Genomic DNA, 19,408 nt, shown 5'->3' on the forward strand with positions numbered 1-19,408 from the left:
GGAATCTGCTGCAGGTAAAACATGGTGACCTTTTGACAGCACTCATGCAGAGGTGGTACCCTCCTTAATCAAATACCTACCACTAGTTCTCGCCAAAAGTAACAAATGTGCAAATGTTTATATTTTGTACCGTAATGTGAAAATAAGAAAATATAATCGCAACAAATTATCAACACTAACATAAAACTAGAACTGCAAGCATTTTAAGCGGAGTCCAAGCCTCCTGGCGCAAGCCGTCCCCTCGCCCCGTGGAGGGCGTGCGAGTCGGCCCGGGCCGGACTCCGCTGGTACTGGGAACTGCGATGCCTTGCTTCGCGGGTTCCCAGCCCACTCGGGCTTGGACCCCTAATAATGTGTGTCCTGTATACCTTGAAGAGATTTTTTGGATCTATGCATAAAACATAAAGTCGTTTGGTAAAGATAGACTTAGTGGCCTGCCTCTCTTTCAGTAGTGAGATGTGTTTACTTTCCCCCTGAGCTTTTACAGCTTGGTGCCACCTGCTGAGCGCTGCCTTGCTCCCTCACTTTATATCTCTCAAAATTGTCAGACTATCTGAATTCCACTCTGTGCCTTATCAGAGATGTATCAGTAAGCAGTGGAATACTAGTAGATGTCTACAGAAAACAAGATAACCTTTTCCAAGTTGACGTTCCCCCCGGGCTAATGCGATTGCAATCTTTTACTAAGCAGTCCACTTTTTTATCATCACTGTTTTTCTGATTTTGTGATTGAGAGCTCCCACAGGCAACACACCCGATAAGGCAGTGACACCACATCTGACCCAAATCTGCAACAATTACAGAATAAATTTTCAGTGCAACCTTGCTGCACTGCACAGGTTCAGACCAGAGTTTAAAAGAAATTAAAAAACTGAAATTCTTTTGAAGTCTTTTTTCCCCAGTGGCCTTAACCATAGCACCTAAATCTGTAATTTTATTAAATTAGTTTTAGAGTGGACAAAAAACTGAAATCTTATTGAAAGGTGGTAAGTGTTGAGAGGTAAGGTTTGCATCAGAGTAAAATAGTAACTCCATAAAATTTCAAAAAAGCTTTGTGAAACTGAAAACCACTTTACGTCAAGGTGTGAGCAGTTTATTAAATGGATTACACACATATTTCATCAGCAAGTAATGGGTGACTTCTGATCACCTGAGGTGTTGTTCAACTTTCCTTTCCACTTTGGCTGACCTGCAGAGTTTTACAGCTGAGGATATAAGACCGATAAAAATCCTCCCTGCAGCGCAACAGCTCCACCTACAACCACCTGTGAGCGGACGTCTTCTTGCTCAGGTGTTTATGAGCCGCTGCTGGGATTGCAGGATTTCATCTGTGGCTGACTCAGTGACAGAGAACTGACTGGATAGTGAGCTGAAAGACAGCAGCTGGCAACTACTTACATCAACACTGATCCTCAGAAACCCCAGACAGACAGACAACAAACACAGCCAAATCCTCAGAGCTGCTTAACAAAGGAATGTTTTTAAAACACTATGCAAATACTAAAACATGTAAAGTTGGAGAGAAGAGATTAAGCCACTGAGACATTAACACAATGTATACAGTGTTATGCAGTCCTTGGAAGCAGTGTAGGATTGTTGCTTTAGCCTCTGGGCATACAGATGTTGAACATCACAACAGTATTTCAAATAGTTTTAAGTCAAAAAGCCTACAGTATACTGCATATATGTCCATTCAATATCATGAAATTAACATGTTTTTGTTGTTATTTTGAATTTTGTGGGAGTTTGATTTCTTTGAATTGACTTTAAACATACCCATACATACTACAAACAACTTGAAAAGTGGGTCATTTCCAGTGCCCAAATTGAATTAAGTATCTCATAATGTCCCATCTGCACCCAGCCTCATTAATTATTAGTTTTCCCCAGCCTCAGTTATCCCTCTCCAATTAAGTATTCATAAGCCCTGTAATGATTAACAATATGTTTTTGGCTAATCTCTATGTCAATTAAGGAGCTTTGTAAGAGATAGTGCACTTTGCCACTTATCTGCACACATTACTAAATTCTCTTTATCGACCTCCAAGGGTTTGTAACTGGTGAGGGTTGATGTTTTATTTGGAGGACGATATCTGTTTTTCTTTCACTATTAGGTGTAAAACTATAATCAGTCAGCGATAGCGAGAGAGATATGAAGGTGGGTCTGTTTTTAGGGTCTTTTTGCTTTCCCTTCTCCTTACTTTAGAACTTTCTTGGTCAAAGCACTAAACATGGAACTTCACTACTCACAGGGCAAATAAAAGTTTAATTTACATTGTTCTGTTTCTCAACAGAATGCATTCTTTGTGTGTGCATCCTTTAGCACTATAAAATCTGTTTAACATCTTCAATCTTCTGAAGATATAAAATCCTGCATTTTTTACATGCTATCAGTCTTCTTCTCTGGTTCGTTGCTACACTCCTTTGCACATTCCCACAACCTACTGTCGATCAGCGGATTAGCTGAAAATGGCGGCAAGAAATGTGAGAGAAACAAAACAGGGACCCACTCATAAAAACATTGCTCCATAGCGCTACTTGTGGTCAAAAGCTCCACATAGTACCTTTAAAGCCTCTTCTATGTGTAAATACATGTAGGCTTTGAACATTTTTGACCTTGGCACATCCAGCAGTATTACCAAAAAATACACTGTGGCTGTGGATACGTTTACAGTATAGAGGATTTTGACATTGTCAGACACCATATAATGACTGTAGATTTGTCACAATTAAAAAAAAGAGTGCTGACCATGCATAGAAAGATGACTTAACTTTTGCTGAATGTTCTGGAATCAAATCAAATGATATGGTTTATGTTTGACATAAAAGAGCCATAGTTTATCAACTTCAAATTCAGGCTTTTGTAATGATACAAAGTGACTGAACCACTGGATAGACATATGTTAATATGTATATTAGATTTAAGTTAGCAGCTAAAACGAGTATGGTGACATTGTGAGTCAGTATGACTTAGGAAATATAAAATGGTTATTCTTCAAAGCACACTTGTATGTTGCAGTGTATGCCTAAATGCATGAATTGCTTAGTTTAAGATAGTGAGATTGCAAAATTGGACTCCAAACAACCATGTTTGAATAAGCATCAGGGCTGGTTCTTGCATCTGTCATTGTGTCCTGACATGACTCATATCTGGCCAGAGCTAAAACCTGCCTAACTAGCAATAACCAGTTTTGCAGTTTTCACACGCTAGCGCAAAGATCCACCTGCCAACCCTGGGGATCTAGTTTATCAACTTCCTGCATAAGCATAAATGCAAGGTGGGAATTGGGAAGGGGTCACAGCACCCCTATGACCTTATCATCTGCCTTAACTAGAGTGGTCTCATTTCGCAGATGATGTGCAAATATATATTCATGTATACTCTTCAGTACATGCTATGAGGAAGACTCGTGGGTTTCCCTTTAGCCCCTTTTTAGTGGTGTTCCCAGTGTGGATTTCTCCACTGAGAATTTCCTTTGTATAATACCTGTTTTCTAGGGTGTGCTTTCACAGGCCAAATGGAGATGCATCCTTCAATAGGCCAAATTGAAAAGGCATGTTGGGAAACAGTCAGATGTGCACTGAACATGGCACATTTACGGTATAACAAAATCCAGCGAAATAGTGACCGAAATGGAGGGTTGATGTGACAGCATTAAGTTGTCATTCTTGTCTCCACAGAATGAGCACCTTGTCACAGAGGAACTGATTAAGACAGCTACTTGTACGGCTGTACAGTTCTGCTACTATTCAAGATCTGTCCCATTTGCATTTGAGAGCTATTGGAAGGCCGTAATTCAGCGGGCAAATACTTCCACACCCCAGGGCTCTACAGTGATAGTGTTTGCATATGCCCCTAAAAATAGATACGTGCGAACCACAAAAATAGATTTTGAGCATAGTGTGCGAATAAAGACTACAACCTACCGTAACCTTCCAGCACTGGGACAAATCTCTGTGGCTCTGTGGGCCGCTTACGCATTATTAGTAGCTGAAGCGGTAAAACAAAAGACAAGAGGGATAATGTGAGCAAGGTTTGGGTTTGGCTAGATATCTATTTAGCTATATCTGGTGCCTTTTGTTGTTCATGTTCATCAAATAAAACTGCTGTTTTGTCCAACTGGAATTAATATTATAGTATTGGTAATATAGTATACTATTATTTGAAATGATAAAGAATACAGCAACATATAATTAATATGTTGATATTATACTAACAGTATACTATTAAATTAATATTATACTTTTATTTAATGTTATAATTTAATACTAATACACTCTTTTGTACTAGTTTCAGTCATCCAGGTTGTGGATAGTGCATGTGCATTTGACAGATGTAGATTTAGCCAAAGCCAGGATGCCAGTGCTATTGTGCCAATACGTGCGCATTCTAGCCAGCCTCCTCCTGAGAGCAACATGTTCCCCCTGCGTTACTAAAGTTTTTGTTTTTATTGTTATAAATATTGTTTAGTAATCTTGTTCACATTAAGTGTGGTATGGGTTGTGTGTCCCACGTGCCACAAGCTGCAATGCACCAGTAGGGTTTTTTGTGATGAGTGATCAGTGTTTTAAAAAGGTGCTTTCAAAGTGTGAAAGTTCAAAATTTTATTTAAAAAAATCTTTTTCAGTGTTTTAAAATAATGCCAATATTGCTGATGCTAATGCTAATATTTTAAGGCCAATACGGAGTGTCCAGATACTTGCGTTGTCACTTCAAAAGTCCTACTGGTTTTCACATCATCATTGCACATAAGGAGAAGTAGCACACACACACACACACACACACACACACACACACTATGAATATGTACGTAATAAATAGTTTGTTAATAAACTCTATGTTACTTGAACATTTTTCACTGTGCTCTTTGTGTACTCCTAATTATTTTCATTTAAGAGCACATATCTCCTTGGGAAAAAGGTTAGCAAACAGTCCTGCACCCACATTAGCTCACCTACGGGCCTGGATAAGAAAGCTTCTCTTGTCCTCATCTTCAGGCACATCAGTTTGTTTCCAAAGTGCATCCACAAATACTGAGTCAAGTGACATAAATATTGAAGATGCACACATTTTCTAACCCCCTTCTTTTTAACTTTACATGGCACTTGCTCTGTCTGATCAATACTGCCTGAAAAAGTAATCACTTTATCCCCATGCCCACACCATGTTATTATGGAAGGAAATGCTAACTTTTTGACTGGACTTCAGCCTTCCACCTACAACATTTGTTGGATCTGAATATTATTATCTTATTAGACAAGAGATCCAAGGTTTCCATTGTAGAAGCTAGTTGTTTTCAGTGTACATGCAGAGCAGACAGACAGCAGTAATGATGTGACATTCCCCTGCCTGCATGCACACAGCAGGCTAATTATCACGGAAGCAATGATGTTTCCATTCGCCCACTTTAAAAATACGACCACAGGTTGCTGAAAAGGTGGGTTTAGCCTGAAAGGTCTCAAGAGGTTGCTCCACTTTATTTGCATTCATTTGCATCTTGTTTGATATCAGAGTGAAAACCTGGTGCATTGACACTGTCAAGCACAGACAAAATCCAAATTGATATTAATGAGTTAATTAAATTTTTTTGTGTTGAGGCAGCTCAACCTTGACATTAAGATCATATTTTTGAGACAAAACTTTTACAAACGCCTGAAAGATCCTTCAGTGTTGCATTATGTGTTGTTTGTAGCCTTTAAGTTTCTAGGCTAGCAAGTTTCTCTCTGTTCGTCTTCTTGTCTACACTGTGTCTATTAGATCAGCCCTAAATATGTGTTTTCAAAAGCACTGGAAACTTGGTTTAAGTATTTCTCTATAACATTAAATTCATGGCTCACTCATACACTCACTCAATGTAGCCCCACCAAAAATACCAGTCATAAAAGAAAAGGGTAAAATGGTGGCAGAAATGTTTCTGTTAATGCAGGACCCTATCGCTCATGGTAAGGAGTGAGACATTCAGGGGTTTTTAAGGAAAAATGTCCAGTATTATTGTTTTTATTATTCTAAATGTGGTTTTATTTTTATTTTATTTTATAACGGATATGGTATGTACATAGAGTGTGTCAATTAAACCGTTAGGGTCAATGTTTTATCACTATCAACTACTTTGGCTATTTCATTTCTTAATGATGAGTCTATAGCCCGTTGAGACAGGTGCATTTTCACATGGAGATCTTGCGATCGTAAGGTAAAGACACTTGACAGCGACACCATGAGGCCACATGGGATGAGGGCGGGTCCAGGAGGAGTACGGGTGCGCACAACTCGGGTTTGTAGCGCGGGACTGGAGCAGCGGTGTAAACGATCCCAGCTGCTGCCGTGAGGGAATAGAGAGCTATTCCCGTCCCCCGTGGGTTGATCACGTGTCCTCGGGGAGCGTTCAGATTGGGGACCAAGGCTCGAGAGATTGGGAGCGCACCATTGCGCACAGCCGAGTTGGACAGCAACATCTTAAACACGCGTTAATGAACGAGCGGCGAATCAACCAGATCAGTTTTGTTTTGGGGCGTTGTCATATACACTCCACAGTGGCGTGTGATACACAGATCCGTCAGGCACTGACACAGTGCGTGTGATCCTTCAGTCACTGACTCGTCAAAACTTCTGTGCTTACCAACTGCGATCTTGACTGCGAGCGTCACATTATTGCCAGCCACGCTACAAGTCGACATACGGAGCTGTCACGGTGAACCGAGGTAGGCTGTGCTTCTTTCCTGTGGGTCTTGAAGGAATAGACAGAGTAACGTGCACACTGGCTAAACAAAAACACTGTTGGTGTGTGCACTGTGCAAGGCTGTTCAGTGTGAGGCGCGGGATACCGGGTTGCAAAGGCATAATCAGCCATATCAGCTGTCAGGAGTGTATGAAAAGCTGTCCCCCTTGCACAGAAACAAGCAAGATGAAAGCAATCAGTGTTGGGGACTTATCTGGTGATTTGGAAAACAGGAGTGAGTGAGAGAGCAAAGGTGCCCTAGCAAATCTCTCATGTGGTGCGTCAGTGTTACATCATGGACTTCATGTTTGTGCATTTATCTTTCAAAGGGGCCTACAGACCAGTTTAAGAGTGCTTAAACTACACTTACTAAGTGTTCACTTTGGTATCTGGGTGATATTTCTTTGAGGTTGGTTTGTTGAGTGAGATCCTTCAATGGTTAAGCAGCACTGGATGATTTTGAAGCTTGCTGATGGTATTATCACGTTTCCTGCAACCATCAGTTCTGTCATGGTGTAGTAGCACTAAATGGATGTTTCCTGGGGACTGACCTGAGCTGACTTCCAACCACACCCTGATGCCAGCTACAGCAACAGTAACACATAAGGTAGATAGTGTAGGTACAAAGTATTTTCCTTATCCATAAGAACTAAAAAAAACATTTGTATTTTTGTCAGCCACCACAGAGACAATCGGCATTGTCATAGAAGGCATGTTGTTTTTTATACTATACTATACTATTTATAATATAGAGTGCTGTAGGAGTACACTAGGAGACACAATAGAACGAAACACAACTCACTAACAAAACAATATGATCCCACAGTCCCCTTAGGGATGTTACATCATTATGTGGCTCTGATAGTATGTCGGTATGGTTATTGCGGAGACACTGCTGCAGGTGACAGTGGAGGCAAAGTGTGGCTTTGGCTTCAGAAAAGCTGAGTGTAAAATGTCAGCTCCACATCAATAATGCAGGATACCAAAACAATGGGGAGCAAGAAAGTGGGTCCAGTGTTGGCAAGTGTTTACCCCCTGCCTTCCCCTTTCTCTAAATGCTCATTTTAACACTATTGAATAACAAATGTAATTAATATAACCCCACAACCAAACACGTACGCCAATTACGTGGTGTGCTCCAAACTGTGTTCTGTATTCTGTCAGAGCCATTTTTAATGCACTGAGATGGCTATTATACTTTCAGAAAGTGGTGGTTCTTTCATCTTATATAGAAGATGATTTATTTCCCCACTCTCTCTTGCTAATGCATGATCACTGTGGTTAATGAGACAGGTCTCAGCGCACAGGGCCCGACCCTCTCAGAGACAGCGCTGCTAGTTGGGTGAATACAGCTGACACCCTCATTCATCATGCATCTACAAGGTGCTGCCTGCTCTCGCAGTCTATCCATGCCTTCCCCTCTTTCTTGCTCCCCTTTCTTCCTCTCACTCCACAGTCGCACCCTTGGATGATAATTATTAAGACATTATAATGACAACAGCACTGCCTTTTTCTAAGGGAAAGACAGGGCGTCAGCTTCTACGTGCTGGGATGATTATAGCTGGGACAGATGGTTGGCATTCTGTGTTGATGCTGCAGCTGCAATGATTACCTTCTGTACAGTACAGTGGTTGACCGATACGGGTTTTCAATGTACGAAGCCATTGCTGATATTTAGAGAAAGACAAAGACAAGTCATGTATAACTCCATTATTCCATGCAGAGTACAATCTAATACTCATGGTTTTGTAAGCTAGTAACATGTTGTTTTAGAAGGATTTTTATTAATTAATGAAATAGAAAAATACATTGGGTTATGCTGTAGATTTCAGAACATGACTAACTTTTAAGTGAGGCTGGGGTACAGTTTGTTAGAAGTGATGTCATTCAACTGCATTATTCTGCACAGTATAAAAATATATATGTAAGGCTAGCCTGCAATGGTTAGTATAGATCTGCTGTCATTTAGAATAATATATTGCCTTGTGAGTGCAGGTATCGGATGCTGATTATCTTAAAATCCCAGATATCGGCCCAATTAATTGACCCACTCAATAGAGTTATTTATAAAGTTTACATACTCGATTTTGGAATCGCTGCTTCTGCCGCAAAAAAAATGGCCCACCAAATGTTTTTAAGAAGGAACTGAGGACTTTTCTTTGGAGCAATTTCAGTAGCTGTTAAATGTATTTATATTTTCACATATTTATGACCGTCAAATCAAAACTAGATACTGTCTTGCTGTACGATATCTCAGATCTTGAAGTATCTTACTTGAAGCAATAACACTATTAGGATTGTGCCATATTTGTAAATCCCACTACTGGCATTCCACGGCAAAGCCACCATGCAAGATTAAAATGTTAGAGGCGTAACTGACCCACATATAGTGAAACTTAACACCCATGCATAATTAATGCACTCTTGATTAAAATGTGTTAGCTTGGTCATAATATTACAGTCTCCTTTTCGATTACCATAAAACTTCAATTAACCGTTAGTCGCAATTAGACGCCTATTCCTTTTACTGACCTGGTGTGACTACACGTTTTGACAAATAAATGCAGGTCTCTATTAGACGCCGAGTATATAAGTTCTTTTGATGTATAAAACCTCTAAGTCTACCAGGCCGCCCTCTTGAGCATGTTCTAAGCTGCTTAAATCTCACAAATATAAATGCTTTTGTCAATATGAATCGTTCACTTCGTTTTATGGAAACCATGAGCACAAAAGTATAATTCATTCAGATTTGCTGGCATGGTAAACCAGAGAGACAGGGAAAGAAGCAGTGACTCCCTACTTTTAAACCAGTTGTAAAGTCCGGATATGTTTCCATTCCTTGATATTTTGTGTTGCTTTAGTTTGTAAGGGTCCAGCGATCAAAAGAATCATAACGTTCTTTCATAAAAATTAGTTTATTCTACTTGGATATAAGGCTTTCTTTCTCTCTCTGTCTCTCGCTCTCTCTATTTTGCACGAGGTTAGCCTACATGTGCAGTCTCAGTGCTGGATTCAATTAAAGATTAGTAACTGATATGTTATCCTAAAGTAATATTCATACTGGTTTAAATAAACAATTTGATAGTAGTCTATTTCCCATCTTTGCTGAGCAAGAGTTTTATGGGAAAGGAATTAATGGCCTGTCCTAAATATAAGCAGGGGGAGTTCAGTGATTGAAGCAAATAAAAGCTATAGGCTATAAAGGCTATAAATTGAAGTTTTACGGTAAATGCTATATTACTGTAATGCTATAGAGATCACTAACTGCCTGATGAAATATCTTATTCCCAGTTTTTTGTCACTGTCTGTCACAACAGTTAATCTTTAAAATATATTGGTGCTCAGGGAGGTTCTCTGTACGTTTTAATCGCTTTATCCTCGGACATCAGTTGGCGAGAAAGGACACCCATCACAGGAATGTATTCATTCTGGGCTGTCTGTCAACAGCTGATGCCAGTTTGAGTCTGAATGAAGCATTTCTCTGAGAGTCAGCCTCTTGGCCGTGCTTTCACAAGGATCCTCTTGAAACAGCAGGGGGCCTGGCATGTTATTGTCAGCTTTGCTAAAATTGCTTGAAGGATAAAACTCCAGCTTCCTGTTAAAATAAAACCTTGTTGTATAACTTTGATATTGTTGTCTGATTGGTTTTGTTTACATATTTTCATGATTTACATAATTAAATGCAATGGCAACACAAGCACGATGTATAGGCACTTAATGGTAACTGGTCGTGTCAAATCCTTAAGGAAACTGGTCAAAAGTCATCGTTCTTCTCACCAAAATCGTAGTTGTCACCATGACAATATATGCAGGTGTGAAAACCCAGTTTTTAGTGTTCAAAAACCCTGTTGTTGCATCTCTGTTGCTGAATGTGTTTCACTTTTGAAGGATCCAAATTTGCAACGGCACACAAAGCATCCTTTGAACTTTTCAAGAGTACCTCCCCACATCATGTTCCGCCTCAACATCCATTTCATACATCAGATACAGTTTCCTTCCTTACTGCTTATGTCTTCTCTCACCATTTTGCTTTTAGGCCTGTGAGAAATACAGTTAAATTTGCATTGCAGAGTCACGGGTTTCTACTTAATCTTAGTCTTATCTGTTGCTGTCTACACATTCCTCCCTCCCTGTCACCCTTCAGCATGCTGCATCAAACAGGGACCAAAATAAAAACACCAAAAGCCAAATTCATTTCTTGACTCAACTGAACAAAAGGCAATTTCTACAGCCTTCCTGCACTGTCGCCATTTATGTAAAGCCGGCTGTGTTTATGTCTGTGTGCGCCAAGTACATTCATGCATGCCTGCATCTGCGGACCCCTGTGTGAGTGTGGGTGTGTGTCTGTAGATATGTTTCTTATCCAAAAGATTGAAATTATGACAGTGTGACAGAACAACCTCGGGGTAGGCAGGATGCGACTGACACTGGATTGAAAGACACCACACACATCCCTGCCAGCAACACATCACAGCCTCCAGTCGGCATCACAGTAGTTTGCCTTGCCACTCAATGGGAGTTTAATATTCAATTATGAGGGTCCTCTAGTTCAAGCTGCGTTGGATGGCTTGTGGAACAGCCCCATTGATTGATGAGTGGGCATCTTGGCTCACAGTTTGCCCCTGAAGGAGGAAGAAACAAGGCAGATGGCTTGTGGTGGTGTTTTTACTGACGTGGCAGGAGTTTCTTCAGTAGTTTTGCCTTATTAGTGGTATAACAGGAGCACGACGCATTAAAATTTTGTAAAGTTTGTATACAAAAATGGAGCATCAAGGGCGAGGTGTTCTTTCAAAATGCAGGCAGAAGGGTAATGTGACAGTGTCAAGCCTCTGCCTTTTAGTTTGTGGCTGTGAAGGTCTGTCAAACTGTCACAACCAGCTGAGTCCGGAGAAGCGTAGGGTGTTAGTCAACACAGTATTGTGTTGACAAACAACAAGCAGACAGCTTTGAGAGGCGGAGAGTGAGACCGGCGGTTCAGCATTTGCTTGGGAACAGTGTGGCGGGAGCAGCTTCTCCTCTGTCATCTCATGGCAGATAAGATTCTTCAGCAGCCCGGTATTTGGATGTTGCTGGTGGGCTGTTTCTTGGCTGAAAGCTGGACCAAGCTGTCAGTCAGGTCAGTGCTGTGAGCCATTGGTGGGAGTGCAGTCCTGTCCTCTGGGGGGATAGCCGTTGGAAAGATTTGCATATCCCCCACACTGAGCATGCACACGCACGCACACAGACACACATACAAGTGCACAACCCCCACTGAAGAATGAAGGGACGAGATCAAGCCAGGTCATGGGAGGCTCTTTTCAAACAAATTCCTCCTTCGGGTGACTGCTGCCTCCTCTGTGCCCTTCATGCACATGTGCATGCATTTACTCCGGAACACACACACACACACACACACACACACACACACACACACACACACACACACACACACACACACACACACACACACACTCCTGCCCCCTCTTCCAAATTAGGACAACAAAAACACTGACAAACATTTGGCTCTAACTGCAGTTGGTGAGTATACTGTAATAGCCAGTGTGTTACTGTCTCTGTAGAAAAATACATTGAAGTGCAATGAGTTATTAAAGATTTTGTTATATTTCATATCAAAAGTTGCAATCTCCATCCACAACACCAAAATATGCAAAGCACATGACAAACAAGGGCTCAAACTAATGATTATCTTTCATTCTATTATCTAAATAGTATAAAAACAAAGTGCCACTGAATCAGACTTATAATATATATAATAAAAGTGTAATTGTATAAATTTCTGGTCTGTGCTCACTACTGGTGTGTGAGTAGGTCTGCACAACACAAACCTATCGAGAGCAAAGAAAAGCGTTTTGAGAGAAACGCTTTTTTTTTTTTTTTTAAGAGAAAATGTTTTCACACTGATAGCAAAAATATATATTTGAGATTTTGAGAGAGATTTGAAGTATTTTGAGAGAGATTTTTTTTCTCAGAAATAATTTTAAAAATTAAAAATTAATATTTTTTTTATGTTCTATGAGAAAATACTTTCTCTCAAAACTTTTTTTTGTCTCAAATATTATTTTTTGCTATTGGTATGAAAACTTTTTCTCTCAAATATTCTTTTTTCTCTCATGAAATGCTTTTTTGCTAACAGTGTGATTACATTACGAAGCAAACAACACCAGATCCATGTTAATGTAGCTGACTGTCCCTGCCTTGCATCACTATAGGCCATTATAAACAAATCGTTTCACATTTGTTTTGTGCTGTTACATCATTTCTTGCAAGCTAAAATCAACACTTTGACATAATACTGGTACTACTTGTTGGTGTAGTAATGTGGCAAGCCATAACATTACAGTTATAGTATTTTGCACTGGATGACGATAGAAACTAGTCGTCGTTAACTTGATCCAACTAAAGCACAAAATCACAACACATTGCAACAACTCTGGGTCAGTCAAAAACAGCGGAGGTCTCTCCATGACTTAAACGCCTTTCCAATATTGAGCCATGTTTTCGCCTGATGTGGATCTCATTCTTGTTTTGGCCTGACGTTCCAACCCGATAAATTCACATAGGAAGCAGCACGCTGACTGTCTGAGGTAACCGAGAAAGCCATTGATTGGTTAATTTTTATGTGAGGTTACAACCCGTTTACTAATTTCATTAATAAACTACATATAGCCCCTTTAAAATACATCATAATTATACTACCCCTATGTAATAATAATAATAATAATAATAATAATAATAATAATAATCTTTATTTTTAGAGCACTTTTCAAAAAGTGTAAAGACAATAATACCCAAAAGACAATAATACAAAAACAATACAAGATAAAAGCATGAAAACATTAACTAAAATACACGTTTAAGAAAAATAAAATTAGTAAAATAGAATAAAATAAAAAAAGGGATAAATTAAAGTCAAATAAGATCGGGAAAGGCTCTCCTATAAAAGTATGTTTTAAGAAGGGACTTAAAAGAGTTCACTGACTCAGCTGACCCGATTTCCTCGGGCAGGCTGTTCCAGAGCCTCGGGGCCCTGACGCTCTGTCCCCTTTAGTTTTCAGTTGAGACTCTGGAACAGACAACAGACCTCTGCCCGAGGATCTCAAGGTACATGCTGGTGTGTATGGGACTAAAAGTTCAGAAATATAACAAGGCGAGAGGCCATGAAAAGCTTTAAAAGTGATCAATAGAATTTTATAGTCAATTCTAAAACATACTGGGAGCCAGTGTAATGAAGCTAAAATAGGAGTAATGTGGTCATATTTCTTTGTTCTGGTTAAAAGCCTGGCAGCTGAGTTCTGGACAGTCTGGAGTCATCAGTAGATTTTTGGGTTAAACAGGTGAAAAGGCTGTTGCAATATCCAGGCGTGATGAGATGAAGGCGTGTAAAATGGTCTCGGTTAACATAGATCGAATTTTTGCTATATTTCTAAGTTGATAAAAACATGAGTGAACAAGCTTTGTGGTGTGCTGCTCGAAATTTAAATTACTACCAAGGTTCTTTGCCACAGGCTTAATGTGATTTACTAGGGAACCAGCAGATGGCAGTATTTGTACTGCCATCTGCTGGGACCCAATGACCAGGATTTCTGTTTTGTCTGAGTTCAGCTGGAGGAAATTGTTTGACATCCATTTTTTAACTTCACAAAGGCAGTCGGTAAGTGAACTCAGCATTCCAGGGTCTGTGGATCTGACGTGCAAGTATATTTGTGTGTCATCAGCATAAATATGAACAGAAATGTTTATGGATAATATGTCCAAGGGAAGCAGATACAAGGAAAACAAAATGGGTCCTAAGACCGACCCCTGAGGCACACCATATTTAACTGGACAGAATGAAGAGACATAGTTGTTTACAGACACGCAAAACTTCCTATTTGACAGGTAGGATGAAAACCATTGTAGGGCCGTACCAGAGATCCCCACCCAGTGCCTCAGTCTGTCTAACATGATGTTGTGATCAATGGTGTCAAAAGGAGTGCTAAGGTCCACCAGGACTAGAACTGAGCACATGCCTTCATCAGCAGACATTAAAAGGTCATTGGTGACTGCAGGGCAGTCTCAGTGCTGTGGTACTTCCTGAAACCAGATAGAAACTTTTCAAATATTTTATTATTTTCCAGTACAGTGAGCAGCTGTTTGGACACAATTCTTTCTAGAATCTTTGCAATAAAAGGCAGTTTTGAAATTGGTCTAAAATTATGTGGGAGGGAGGGATCTAAACTGGGTTTCTTTAAAAGTGGGTTCACACAAGCCGTTTTAAAATAATCGGGGACACAACCAGTAGATAGGGAGCTGTTGAATACAGAGATCAAATGGGGCCCAACAGAATCTATTACTTTCAGTAAAAACTTTGTAGGTATTACATCAAGTGGGCTGGAGGACACTCTCATTTGTGATACTGTTTTTAAAAGCTCAGACAAGTCGATGGGATAAAACTGGTTAAAACTCTCTTGTTGCTGGTGAGGAACCTCTGAGTAAGAGGCTGTGGGGGTAATAGAGGCTCTGATTGACACCACCTTATTGGTAAAATAAGATAAATAATTCACAGTCATCATTACTTCCAGCTGAGGCACAAGGAGGGGTTGGGTTTACCAGCTGTTCCACAGTATTAAACAGAAACCTGGGATTGTGTTTATGTGTAGTAATGAGTTCAGAAAAATAGTGTGTTCTCGCATCCTTAACCATGTTATTGTAGTTAATTAATAAATCCTTCAGACTGAGGTAATGGACTTGGAGACTGGATTTTTTCCATCTGTGCTCTGCTTTCCTGCATTCCCTTTTAGGCTGCGAATGCTGTCATTTATCCAGGGTTGCTTACTAGCTTTAGACGTAGGCCTAACCTTTAGAGGAGCAGTAATATTTAGTGACAACAAGCAGATATGATTGAAGTGATCAACCAGATTGTTGGTGTTGGAATCAGACAGGTGTTGGCTTTGGCTCTGAAAGAATGCGCAAAACTTTGAAACACTTTGTTCATTAAAGATGCGAGAACACACGGAGCTTGATGAGGCGGCATGAGTAACAGGCGAATCGCAGCTAAAAACAATACATCTGTGGTCAGATATGGTCATGTCCACTAACTCCACCGAGGAAATGCTGACACCCAGGGTAAAAACCAAGTCCAGTGTATGACCACGGTTATGTGTTTGCCCTTTGACATGTTTGAAGTTAAAAGATTAAACTTTTTTTAAAGAATATTTAAAAAGTCAGTTGCATTAACATTGGTGGGGTCATCAACATGAATATTAAAATCGCCACAAAAAACAATTCTGTCATAATTTAAAACCAGAGTAGATAAAAATTCAGGAAGTTCTGATAAAAATCCTCCAGGCGGTTTTGGGGGGCGATAAATTATTACAAATATGATAGGTTGCAGCCCTCCAACTTTAAGAGTGAGAACTTCAAAGGAGTTAAATTCATCACAGCGTACTTGATGACATTTAAAATTTTTCCTATACACGCTCACTAGCCCACCACCACGACCACTGACCCTCGGTTGACTAAAACAATCATATTGAGGCGGACACAGTCAGCTAGCTGGCTATAGTCATTCATCTGCAACCGTGATTCAGTTAAAAACATAAAATCTAGATTTGCAGACAAGATAAAAATCATTTAAGATAAAAGTCTTACTTGAAAGTGATCTCACATTGAAGAGAGCCATTTTAAATGAGTTTGTTCTGGGTGCTGGAGTTGGTGCAGTTGTCCTAATCCTTTAGAGATTACTAATATTTCTGTGTGGGATGTGCACATTTCGGTTTACTGGTCTATGCGTGATGATGACAGGAATAGAAGTCTTTGGAACAGCGCTGGGAGCAGACGGCTTTACATGCCAGCAGGTGGAGACAGTTGTTTGTGGCAGTGAAGCAGAGTTCTGTTCAGTGACCGGCGGTGCGTCCAGGTGTGCTCCATGAATGATTAGTCATTCGCGTAAGTGTGGACTGCACCACATGCTGTATGTGAGCAGCTAACATTTCTGAGCCCCGTTTGTTTGGGTGAAGTCTGTCTGTCTTAAAAAGAGACATTCTTTGCCAGAAAATATTAAAATTATTTGCCAGAAAATATTAAAATTATGTAATAAAATATCTGTCCATATTTGCAGATCTAATGACCTATTGACATGCATTTGATATTACATTTCTGATATACTATATGTATAATAGAGATGTACCACATATTGCATCTTTTCATTTACTTTGAAAAATATCAACATGTTCCATGTATTTGCCAAACACTGTATATCTAAATGCAAACTTTTCACCATACCATTTAGTATTTATAATTATATATTTTTAATATAGGTATCATTGTGAAATTTCACAATGGTTTTCTATTTCACAGAACCAGCTGAATGACACCAAGTCAAGTCTCCATGATATTATCGCCCAAACCCCCCGGAGTAATTTTATTAGAGGCAGATAGCATTATTGAGGACACATGGCCTGCATTTAGAACAGGCATTGTGAACCTCTGCATAACTGAGTGATCCAGCACCGTGGGCAGAGATGTTGACTGATGCTGTGATGCTCAGTGGGGACCTGCTTGAAATAATCCTGAACTTACCTAAATTGTGTATACCCACAGGAGGAGAACAACTGCCAGCCATTACCATTGCCATTAACACAAATAGCCCGTGGCCTTCAGCTGTATAGTAAGAAATGAAAAGGTTTAATTCCTAACAGCTTCTGCACCTGAGGATTACTGGATTTAATTCTACAATAATGCAGCACATCCCCTCCTGTGCCACGCCAGGGTTTTGTGTCCAAATGCCCTTTCATGGCTTTAAATGTAAATGTTCCATAGCAGAGTTGGGTATCATTTAAAATTTTACGATACCAGTACCAAAACCAGTACCCTTAAAGTGACACCGATTGCAATAGAGTACTTCATTTGATACCTTTGTGTAAAATACCACCTGTTGAAGCCATAGTAGTTGAGTGGTAGCCTATTGTTATTTTTATTGTTGTTATGGACAAGCAAGGCTATCTGTTTTATTTTTCTCTTGTTTCAAAAAACTGTTACATAAAAGTATTGGGAAACTGTATCACATACTCATCATCCTAATTAGGTCATCCTCACAGGTAGAATTATACAGAGAAAGGCTACAACTTGTGAAAGAGGAGTAAAATAGTTTAGTGACCAAATGAGTAGTGGGAAACGAATATACGTTTGTTGAATGTAAACAAATGAAAATTATTTTGTTAACTTTCGATCAATAAACTGAATTGAAAGATCTCCGCAAGTGCTTTTTTTTTTCTTTATTGGTGAGTCGCAAACCTCCTCCTTCCTCCTTCAGACAGTACCAAGTATAAAACAAGTAAGGAGACAGTTGGTCTACACCACCACTTATTCCCCACTTACAATGATGTCCTTTCATCACTCCCCAGGAAACTAAACAAGCATTTCTTCTTGGCCTCAGGTGAAGTTGCCAACGATGGTCATTCAGACCATCTCTAACATCCATAACTATGACCTGGATGACTGAGAACCTTCACAGACACCTCAATACTGGACTGTTTCGGTCGATACCTTAAAGGTATGGAGTAGTGATAACCCATTCCTAGTGAGTTTAGGCATTTTTCAAGTGTACAGATTTGGAAAATTTGACTGTTTTTTTTATTTCGTCCTGCATCAGTGGAGACATTATGATAAAATATCCTTGCTCAGAGTAGTCCTTTCTTCTCTCTTCTCTTCTGTATGCAATGAGATATGTTACACCCAATGATCGCACACTGTATTAGTGGCTTTCTGTAGAGTGTGTAGAGGTTATAGTAGTTTGAAAGGGAGCTGAATCGAAGATGACAGCGACCTCCGGTTGTCCTCTGTCACCACTTGTTCTACTTATAAACACAGCAGGGGAGGAGGAGGCTATTCAGCAGTGATATCTTCTTTCCTTAATTCACTGTGATAAATGATTCCTAATCTCTCTCTCTCTCTCTCTCTCTCTGGCTGACCTCTGCTGCCAAACTGCAATGTAAGGATTTCCACATACATGCATAAGCATTCACAATTCCCCTTCCTGCTCCTCTCCTGTGCCTCCCCACCTCCCCTCCGCCTTTCCCGCTTATTGTGTACCTCTCTTTCTTATTCAGATCCATTCCCCACACACATACACACACCCCGCCTACATACATGATCTAAATCTTTCCTTTGTAGTTTCTAATCATCTCCCTGGCAGGCCCTATCTGTTCTCCATGCTCTGCTGCCAGTTTCCAGACAGATTATCTGTTAACGTGTCCTCTGCTGTGTTGATGGGAATGTTAATTATTAGGTTTATAGAGAGAGGAAACAATTTGTCACAAGCATATGGTAGTAAATTAGAAGGTTGCGTACGTTTTTTCTAGTGACCCGCGCTAATTGCTTAACCTTACAGTCAGCCAATTCAGCTGCCACAACAAGCTGACCAATCATCCTCATTTAACTGACACTCTTCTGAATCTCCGGAGGCAAAGCTGGCTCTAATCAACACGTCTTGTACATTTACATTGATGAATAATGGCCTGTTTCTGTGGTTTTACAGAATATTGAGCCATAAGTGAGGTGATAAACTGGGCTGTTATCTGTTATATAATTGCAATCTGAGCTCTCTGTATAGTCTACATTCCACGCAATCAAATGATTATACTTTCATAATTACAGTTGCATAAATGTATTTGGAGGGACTCTAATTTCACGTTCCACATTCAACAGTTTGT

The 19,408-nt window shown here is 39.9% G+C and overlaps 1 protein-coding gene across 1 annotated transcript in view; it reads left to right on the plus strand.

Annotated features, from left to right (window-relative positions):
* Positions 1-6,095: 6,095 nt before the first annotated feature.
* The window catches only part of mid2 (midline 2), a 205,968-nt gene continuing 192,655 nt past the window's right edge, over positions 6,096-19,408 (plus strand). Inside the window, exon 1 of the mRNA XM_038699505.1 lies at positions 6,096-6,699. The gene's annotated coding sequence lies outside the window, so the exon portion shown is untranslated. The remainder of the gene's footprint in view (positions 6,700-19,408) is intronic.

Source organism: Micropterus salmoides, unplaced genomic scaffold (assembly GCF_014851395.1).
Source record: "Micropterus salmoides isolate LMB-PRFRI ecotype aquatic unplaced genomic scaffold, ASM1485139v1 Ms_hic_scaffold_5, whole genome shotgun sequence".
Taxonomy (NCBI): Eukaryota; Metazoa; Chordata; class Actinopteri; order Centrarchiformes; family Centrarchidae; genus Micropterus; species Micropterus salmoides.